The sequence below is a fragment of the Enhydra lutris genome, unplaced genomic scaffold, assembly GCF_002288905.1.
Source record: "Enhydra lutris kenyoni isolate GAN:26980312 unplaced genomic scaffold, ASM228890v2 scaffoldscaffold20, whole genome shotgun sequence".
Taxonomy (NCBI): domain Eukaryota; kingdom Metazoa; phylum Chordata; class Mammalia; order Carnivora; family Mustelidae; genus Enhydra; species Enhydra lutris.
Window position 1 is genome coordinate 14,536,301 of NW_019154104.1, and position 8,543 is coordinate 14,544,843.

An 8,543-nucleotide genomic window follows, 5' to 3' on the forward strand; every position below is an offset into this window, starting at 1 on the left:
TACTTTTTGCTCACATTCAGAGGTTCAGAGGTTCAGAACATATTATGTCACTCTGTGGTAGCAAAAACCTAGGCTCTACAAAATCTCCTGATCCTCCACTGCCAACCTCTATTCTGAAGGTCATCTCATGCTTCAAGATGGATGTTAGAGCTTCTGGAGATCCATCATACCTAAACTGCGATCAGCAAAGAAAGAGAAGGGAGGGGCAAACTCCTCTACTCACTTCTTTTAAGATCTCTTTTCAGAAGTTTGTGGAATTTTGCTTATGCCATATTGGCTGGAACTAATCACATGATCAATATTGACCGAAAGGTACGGTGGGAAATGGAGTCTTTTTTTTTTTTTTTTGTGGAAATAATGTGAAACATTTATTTTCTATATCAGACAAGAACACAACTAAGTAATCCAACTTCACTACTGCATATATAAAAATCATCCCTTCACCACAGTGATTTAAATTTAAATTTAAATTTAAATTTAAAAGATTTAAATGCATCTGCACAAGGGTACATGCTATATAAAAGTAGTGGTTAGATTGCTGCTGCCCTGCTAAGTACTTCTAGTACCCATCCAGATCCTACTGCAATACTGGTAATCCCAATGGTTGTATTGCAATAAATCATGTTTTAAAAAATAAAGCATTTAAAAAGACAAGTCAAAATGCCTCAGAAACCATAAAGTCAACCCAAACTTTATGTATTTAAATGCTATATTTGCTTCCCACTAATAAACCTTCATTTCACTCAAACTAAGCAATAAATCTTCCATACTGAAGTGTCTTCCTTGCCCAATTAATCCAAAGGAAAAAAACCTGAAACGATTAGTAAAAATAAATAAATAAATAAATAAATATTATAGGAATTAACATACCCTTTTAAATTGTTTTTAAATATTTTGAAGGTTAAAAAAGTGTTTAAAGTTTGTAATTCATAGTAGGAAAACATTATCTGAATGAATACCCTAATGGCAAACCACTATAAAATGTTTCAGTTGCTTGTGGGGCAGAGGAGTAGGGATTCTCTTCACAGCACCCTAGTTTTCTCCATGAGAAGGTCAGAGGTACACTTGTTTGGATTATCGTGATGTCCATTGGGTGATCAAAGTTGCTCTTCCTTCAGCACGGGCTTTATTTGTCAGAAAGTCATTTGGCTGGTAATTTACTAATGAAATTCATAACCTTTGGGTTGCTCTAATATTTTGACATATTTGCTGGCTTCTGGGCCACATGCTGGAAGGCCACCATTAACTTCTAGATCCTGTGTGGCTGTAAGAACCTCTGGATCACTAAGAATTTCATTGAGCCGCGGCATCCCTGCCACTCCAGGCATACCCCCTCCCATTCCAGGCATTCCTCCAAGAAAGTAACCTGGGAAGGAGCCATCCTGTGCTCCTGATTGTCCTCTGGCTTCTTCCTCCCTCTGGGCTGTCTCATGTCCTTCCCAAGCCTTCTTAACCCTTTCTATTCTTTATTTGATCTCCTGCTCTTTATGTTTTTGCTCATTCTTTCTCACACGTTCAGCAATTTTCAGGGCCCTTGGTTGAACTTCTTCCAGCATGCATGATCATCTTCTTCATAATCCAGTTTACAAGCATGGACAAGATCATGTGCTGCATCTTTCCAATGGCCCAGAAGTCTGTGTGCTTTCCCTCACTACTCAGAAGGCAGAGCTGAATTGGGATTTATTTCAGTAGCTCTGTCACAGTCTCAGATGGCAGCATTTGGCTCTGTAATTTGATGAAGACACTGACTCTTCTGGCATACAGAATGGCCAAGTGAAGATTCAGCTTGAGGGCACCTGTGAGCAAGTCAATGGCTTTCCATAGTTCACCATCACTTAGGGCATCAATGTCAGCCACTATTATTCTTTGCTTGATCCATCATTTCCTTGGTTAGCTCTACATTTTCATCTCCCACTTCTTTTTTTTTTTTAAGACTTTATTTGAGAGAGAGAGAAAGAGTGTGTATGAGAGAGAGAGAGCACAAGAGAGGGGAGGGTCAGAGGAAGAAGCTGACTCCTGGCTGAGTGGGGAGCCTGATGTAGGACTCAATCCTGGCACTCCAGGATCAGGCCCTGAGCTGAAGGTGGTCACGTAACCAACTAAGCCACTCAGGCACCCATCTCCCATTCCTTGAGAGGCATCAGGATCTGTTTCAATCACACTTTCATTGTCAATTTCTAGACCACTTTCCTCACTTGATGGTTCTTCTGTCTTTATGTTTTCCTCCACCTTCTTACTATCAGTTTTTTCCTCCTTGATATTGTCTTCTGATTTAGTTTTAAGAGCAGCAGGTAGTATTTCACCCACCACACTTGCCACCCACTCCCACAGGAAGCACATAGCTTGGTGTGCAGAATGTTCGGATCCTGCTTACACATTTTCACCAAGGCCCAAAGCTCATTCACTCTGTGGAAATCCATGGCCAGAGGCAAAGAGAGGTGGCAGGAATGACAGAGGTTGCAGCCTGATACCAGTTGTGGGTACTAGCTCAGTGTGACTGTGTAGATGGGGTGGAAATGGAGTCTTTATTCTGGGAAGCCATGTGAGTAAATAAAAATTGGGGATTCTCTTAGGAAAGAATGAAGAATTTAAATTAGAAGATAATTGTCAGTATTTAGTATTTGTGTGTTATCAAATTTAACCCTCTAAACAACCTTATGAGTACTAACATAGGGTACTCTATAAATACCATACATATATTTGATAAATGATTTTGCATTACTGTACATTAGATGTAGTTCTGGGGTCTCAGGATTTGGCAAGACACAAGGCAGGCAAGCCCCTGTCCTCCTGGAGTTTTTATTCTAGTTAGGAAGGCAGACATTAAACAAATACATGTATGATATACCATATGATGATAGGAGTAATGAAGAAATGTTAATCAGAGTAAGGGAATAGTGTATAATGCAGTTAATTTAAATAGAGTGATCCTGAGAAGACTTTGAAGAGATGACTTCTGAGCAATGATCTGAATGGAGCCATAAGAGCATCGGGGAGAGGAGGTTTCCAGGCAAAAGAAACAAAAACACCTTCAGTTAGACATTGGGGAATTCATAAAAATGCTGGTGAATATGGAAATAAAATCAAAGAAAGAGAGTCAGGGTGAGACTACATAGAGTTGTTAACAATAATAGGATGTTTGAGTTTTATTTGGAGTTTATTGGGGCCACGGGAGTTTTGGGGCTGGTGAGTGAACTGATTAAATTTGCGTCTAAAGTAAACCATTCTGGTTGCTGCATAAATAATGGACTCAGAGGGTAGGGGGCCAGCAGGGTAGAAGGCAGAGTGAAAGCAAAGAAACCGAAAAGAGAGTATTTCGAGAGTATAGATGAGCAATGATGATAGCCTCGATGAGGGTGGCAATAATATTGAATATGATAAGTGATAAGAGGCAGGATATACTCTGAAAGTGGAGCTGATAGATGTAATGTAGTAAGAGTGAAAGACACCAAGGATGACTTGTAGGTTTTTTAAATGCTTAATTCTACTTTTAATCATAAGTTTTTATAATGCTTAAGTGTCAACTTGGCTAGACTATGGTGCCCAGTGTTTGAAATTGGTTCTCTAATCTTATTAAATTCAAAAGTACCATTGACTACTTCCATTGGTGAAGAGAACATGGATTGTCTGTGGTGTGATGTGACAATAGAGATTCACAAAATTTCACAATCGGATACTCCTAGTCAAATACTTACGAAGCAAGTTACAGAGTGGCTATGTATTTAATATTTTAGAACATTTTTAGCAAAATAATGAGTATGAGATTGGCTGGTTGCTCCTAATTGCACTGGACCAAGTAAGGAAAAAGAAGGAAGAGTTTAGGAATCAAATTCCCAGCTCATGCGCTGCATAAATGACCTAAAAGTTTCTATTCTGTGCTGAAAGAAACCCTTATCACCCGTACAGCCAAAAGAGCCAAGAGTGCTGAAAACCAAACTCAGAGTCTCATCCTGCAAGTGGTTGAATTACAATGCAAATTGAATTTTCAACCTCACAGGGTGTCTGCTATTAAAGTGAAGGCATAAATTGGGAAGGAATGAGATCCTGAAAATTAGAATAGGGACATATGGGAAGATCCTGATAAAGCTGGGGACATTGAACACTTTAACTCCCATGAGTCTTCTTTGCCAGTAGAAGCATCCACTCCATCCTCATCTGAGGAGATTAACCTTGCTCTGCCTAAAGAAACTGTAATGACCTCCCATGAAGTAGTTGCCTTTCAAGACACTGATGATTCTCTTCAGGACCACCACTGTCTTTGCTTCTAGATCTATCACTGGACTCAAGTTCCTGTAGACCCCTAATGGTGACAGACAAAATGTCACCCATAAAGAGTGTAGTACACTCCACAAGAACTACATGATCTTGCCATTTCTTGATGTAACAAGAAAGAACTAGAGCATTCATACGTCAAGCTATTTATCTATATAAATAGAAATCCAGGAAATATGGGTGGAGGTCAGTATTTACAGGTGTGGCGTAATGGTGGAAGGACCATAAAATTGGATCAGGCAGAATTTATCGACATGGGCCCACTAAGCAGAGATGTGGATTTAATGTTGCAGTTTAGGAGATTAGAAAGAACTCTATTTGATTGGTTGATTGGTTACTCGAAACACAAACCAACAGATTCATTGACATTAGAAGATACAGCCTACACTAAATGGACTGAAATGCCAGCACTGTCTTGATAAACTATAGAGGAAGAGATTCAAAAGCTTAGGGAGATTGGAATGTTAGAATGGATTTATCACTTAAGATCTCCTCATTCATCCTAGGAGGATGCAGAGGACATACCTTTCAATATGACTATGAGCAATAAGTTTGTGAGGGAAGGCCCAACACTCTTGAAGAGCTCTGTGATTGTTTTCCTCCATAGGTCAGAAATTATAGTGGAAACAACTGTCACTGACTTGGAATACCTAAATGTAATGAAAGTAATTGAATTCCAAGGTATCAAAACAAGTGGTGCTATTTAATCACCAAAGGCAAGTTAGGCATGGTTACTCTAACGAACAGCAGAATCAAAGCAGCAATTAGAATACTATGACTTGCAGAGAGCTGTTGGCTAGCTGATCCTAATATTTCTAGAAGTAAAATACATGGTAAGTCTAAATTCTTTATTTGTATAAGCAGAGGGTTCTAGGTCAAAAGAACAAAAGTCAAATTTGAATCATAAAAGCAAAGAATCACAGACCCATAGTTAATTCCTATATTTGAGCCAGTTTATAGGCTTGGGACCCCTTGAACTTGAGTGAAGGGGCGAAGCCAGTTTCCCTTGGAGAAGGACCCAGTACACGGCCGAAAATGTATCCTGCTATTCTTTCCTCCCAATCTATTCCAAAGTGATATATGGCCTTCAACCAAGATGACTGTGCATTGAGAAAAAGAAAATAATGACTTTTTTTTTACAAGTTGTCAATGACACTTTATTTTTTCTTTTTAATGTCCTGTTCTGTAATTTCCTTGGCCCTTTTTTTTTTTTTAATTTATTTGTCAGAGAGAGAGAGGAGCGAGAGCGAGAGCGAGCACAGGCCGAGTGGCAGGCAGAGGCAGAGGGAGAAGCAGACTCCCCGCCAAGCAAGGAGCATGATGTGGGACTCGATCCCAGGATGCTGGGACCATGACCTGAGCCGAAGGCAGCTGCCCAACCAACTGAGCCGCCCAGGCGTCCCTCCTTGGCCCTTTTTACCCAGATATGAAAAGAGCTAGGCATTGGCACTGGCCACGTTAAGACTAGTGAAGACCTTGAAGTTCTCCTCCTCTGTAATGACTCTGGCTTTTTCCTTCTTACAGACATTCCCTCTGGGTATGACCAGTCCTGTTAGCTGGGTAGCCAATTTGAGTTCTTTCGCAGAGTTGTCTCCCTTCTTGGGAACCAAGGATGATACCACTTGAGCTGCTGCATGTTGGACTACAAGGATCCCATGGACTTGTTCCACATTTTTGGATCCTCTGAAAGCCCAATGCAATCCCAATGACCCATGCCACCTTCATGTGGATGCCAGCCACCCTTAACTCTCCCAAGCTGAAGCCCCAGCCAGCTTGTACTTTGGCATGCTACCTTACTGTGGGACACTTTACAATGGGTTAGGTGGGTCTGCATGCCAGGCATGGAGCAATGCAGCATGCCTTGGCTTGCTAGGCCTTATGTCTGTAGATGTCCTGGCACCAGCTGGTTGAACCACGTGGGCATGTGCCCCTGCCAGTCCTTGTGGAAGTGGGGCTTCAGGATCATGCCATTTTAGTTGAGTGCCATGGCTGCCATCTATGGGCCTCCTCTGAGGAAGAACTGAAAATAATGACTTTTTGAGGTTTATTGGATATAAGCTCTGCATTGACACCAAAGGTGATATATGTGTATATATATGTATATAATAATATCTTTGATTTTTCCCTTTTCTCTATAAGATGTATTCACTTTATATCATCATATTTAATTACAAGATGGCAAGAAGAAAACTGAGTATCACCTAAGGACTTTGCATTCTCTCTAGGGAAAATATGAGTGTGTTTTGGTTATACACAGGATATCTGTAATATGTTAGAACTATGACCTTATTGTGGCCTTTATTTGGAGATTAAAAATGGTTTAAGGAGATGCATATGGATGTCAGGTTGACAAGGGGTGGACCATGATGGTTAATTTTATGTCAGCTTGGCTAGATGTTGCAGGGAAGATACTTTTTAAATTAACATTTAAATTTTAATTGAATTTAGATTAACATTAACATGATTAATGTGATTAACATTTAAATCAGTAGACTCTGAATAGAGCAGATTACCCTTCATAGTGTGAGTAGGTATGCTCCAATCAGATGAAGGCCTTAAGAGCAAAAACTATGGTTCCCCAAGGTAGAAGAAATTCTGCCTCCTGACTGCATTTGGACTTAAGTTGTAACATCAACCCCTCCCTTAGTCTCTAGCCTGTTGGCTTTCCTGCACATTTTAGACTTTCCAGCCCTCATAGTTGCTGAGCTAATCATTATTTAAGATATCTCTCTCTTTCTATATGTTTACATATCTTCTTGGTTATGCTTTGTGGAGAACCCTGAATAATACAGCTTTGATCTGAGCAGGTAGGTGAATTGTAACATTGACAAAGATGAAACAGATAGAGAGAGAAGTGAATTGTGGTGGGGAAGGGAGAGCAGAAATGGAGAGGAGCATGAGTTTTATATTAGACATGCTAATTTTGAGAACCTTATTAGACAACCAAGAGGAGATGTTGAGTAAGCAATTGGTATATGAGTTTAATGCTCAAGGGATATGTCAGAACTAGAAATCTAAAATTGGGAACCATCAGCATATAGAAAATGTTTAAAACATTGGGACTAATGAGCTCAACTATAAAGAGAATGTTGATAGAGAACAGTAGAGAGCTGATGACTAAGTCCTGAGGAAGTCCAATGCTTAGAGGTCAGGAAGAAGGAGAATCAAGCAAAAGAAACTGATAAAGAACAGCCAAAGAGAAGTACAAGAAAACCCAGGAGAGTATAGTGATCTAGAAGATAAATAAAAAAGGTGTCTTAAGAACAGGGGATTCATCAACTGTGTCAGGTACTGTCTAGAATTGGGAATTGTTCATTGGGTTTGGCATAGCGGAGGTCCATGGGGAACTTGAGAAGTGGAATATTAGTAAATGATAGGGGCAAAGCCTGACTGGTATGGGTTGCTTCTACTGCCCCAGATGGCATTTCACATGTTTTTCTGATCCTCAAAACTCTATTCATATTCTACCTCCAGATGACAGCTTCAACTCTCATTTCACTGGGAGGAAGATTCAAAGCAATTGGAAGAAAACTACAATATTTCTCCATTATGAAATCTAGTTGTCTGTCGCATTTTTATGCATATATTCAGCTTCCCTGCTTCTATTTAAGTCTTTGCTTTAATTTACTATTAGCCTCCCAGAATGCACTCAATCTCATCCCCTCCTGCCTGTTCTATGACTTTCCAATTGCAATTATACTTTCTTCTCTGCATTTTTTCCTCTCTTTCCTACATTGCTTAATGTCACTGTACAAAAATGCAAATATATCTCCCATTTTAAAAAAGTCCTCCCTGGACTTTGTTGTGTCAAAGATATATGGCTCTCGGATACATTTTGATATGCTATAGCCTTCTTACCCTACACTGTGCAAGAACTTGTCCAGTAATGCATAAAAACCTAAAGAAGTGTCCCTGCATTCAATGTTCAATAATTTGAAAATATTAACAGTGAAAATCTGAAATTGAAATTTTCTAAGTGGATTCTTTTGGATTTTCATACCAACTAGAAGTCAATACAAATGCCCCCATGTGCTTCCCCACCAATCTTTCTCTGCTCTTAAATCCCATGAAACCCTATAGCATTACCCCATTTCTGTGTTCATCTTTATAGAAAAACTCCTTAGAGAGTTGTTTATTCTTGCTACCTCTACTTCTCCAATAGCTATTTTCTCTTCAACTCATCCCAGTCAGACTTTGCTCATACCATATACTGATATTCCACTTCTCAAGTTCCCCATGGACCTCCGCTATGCCAAACCCAATGAACAATT

General features: G+C 39.7%; 2 pseudogenes; both read right to left on the bottom strand.

The window, feature by feature from the left end:
- Positions 1–1,141: 1,141 nt before the first annotated feature.
- Positions 1,142–2,420, bottom strand: LOC111148725 (annotated as a pseudogene).
- Positions 2,421–5,429: 3,009 nt separating this feature from the next.
- On the bottom strand, positions 5,430–6,259 carry LOC111148726 (annotated as a pseudogene).
- Between the last annotated feature and the right edge of the window lie 2,284 nt (positions 6,260–8,543).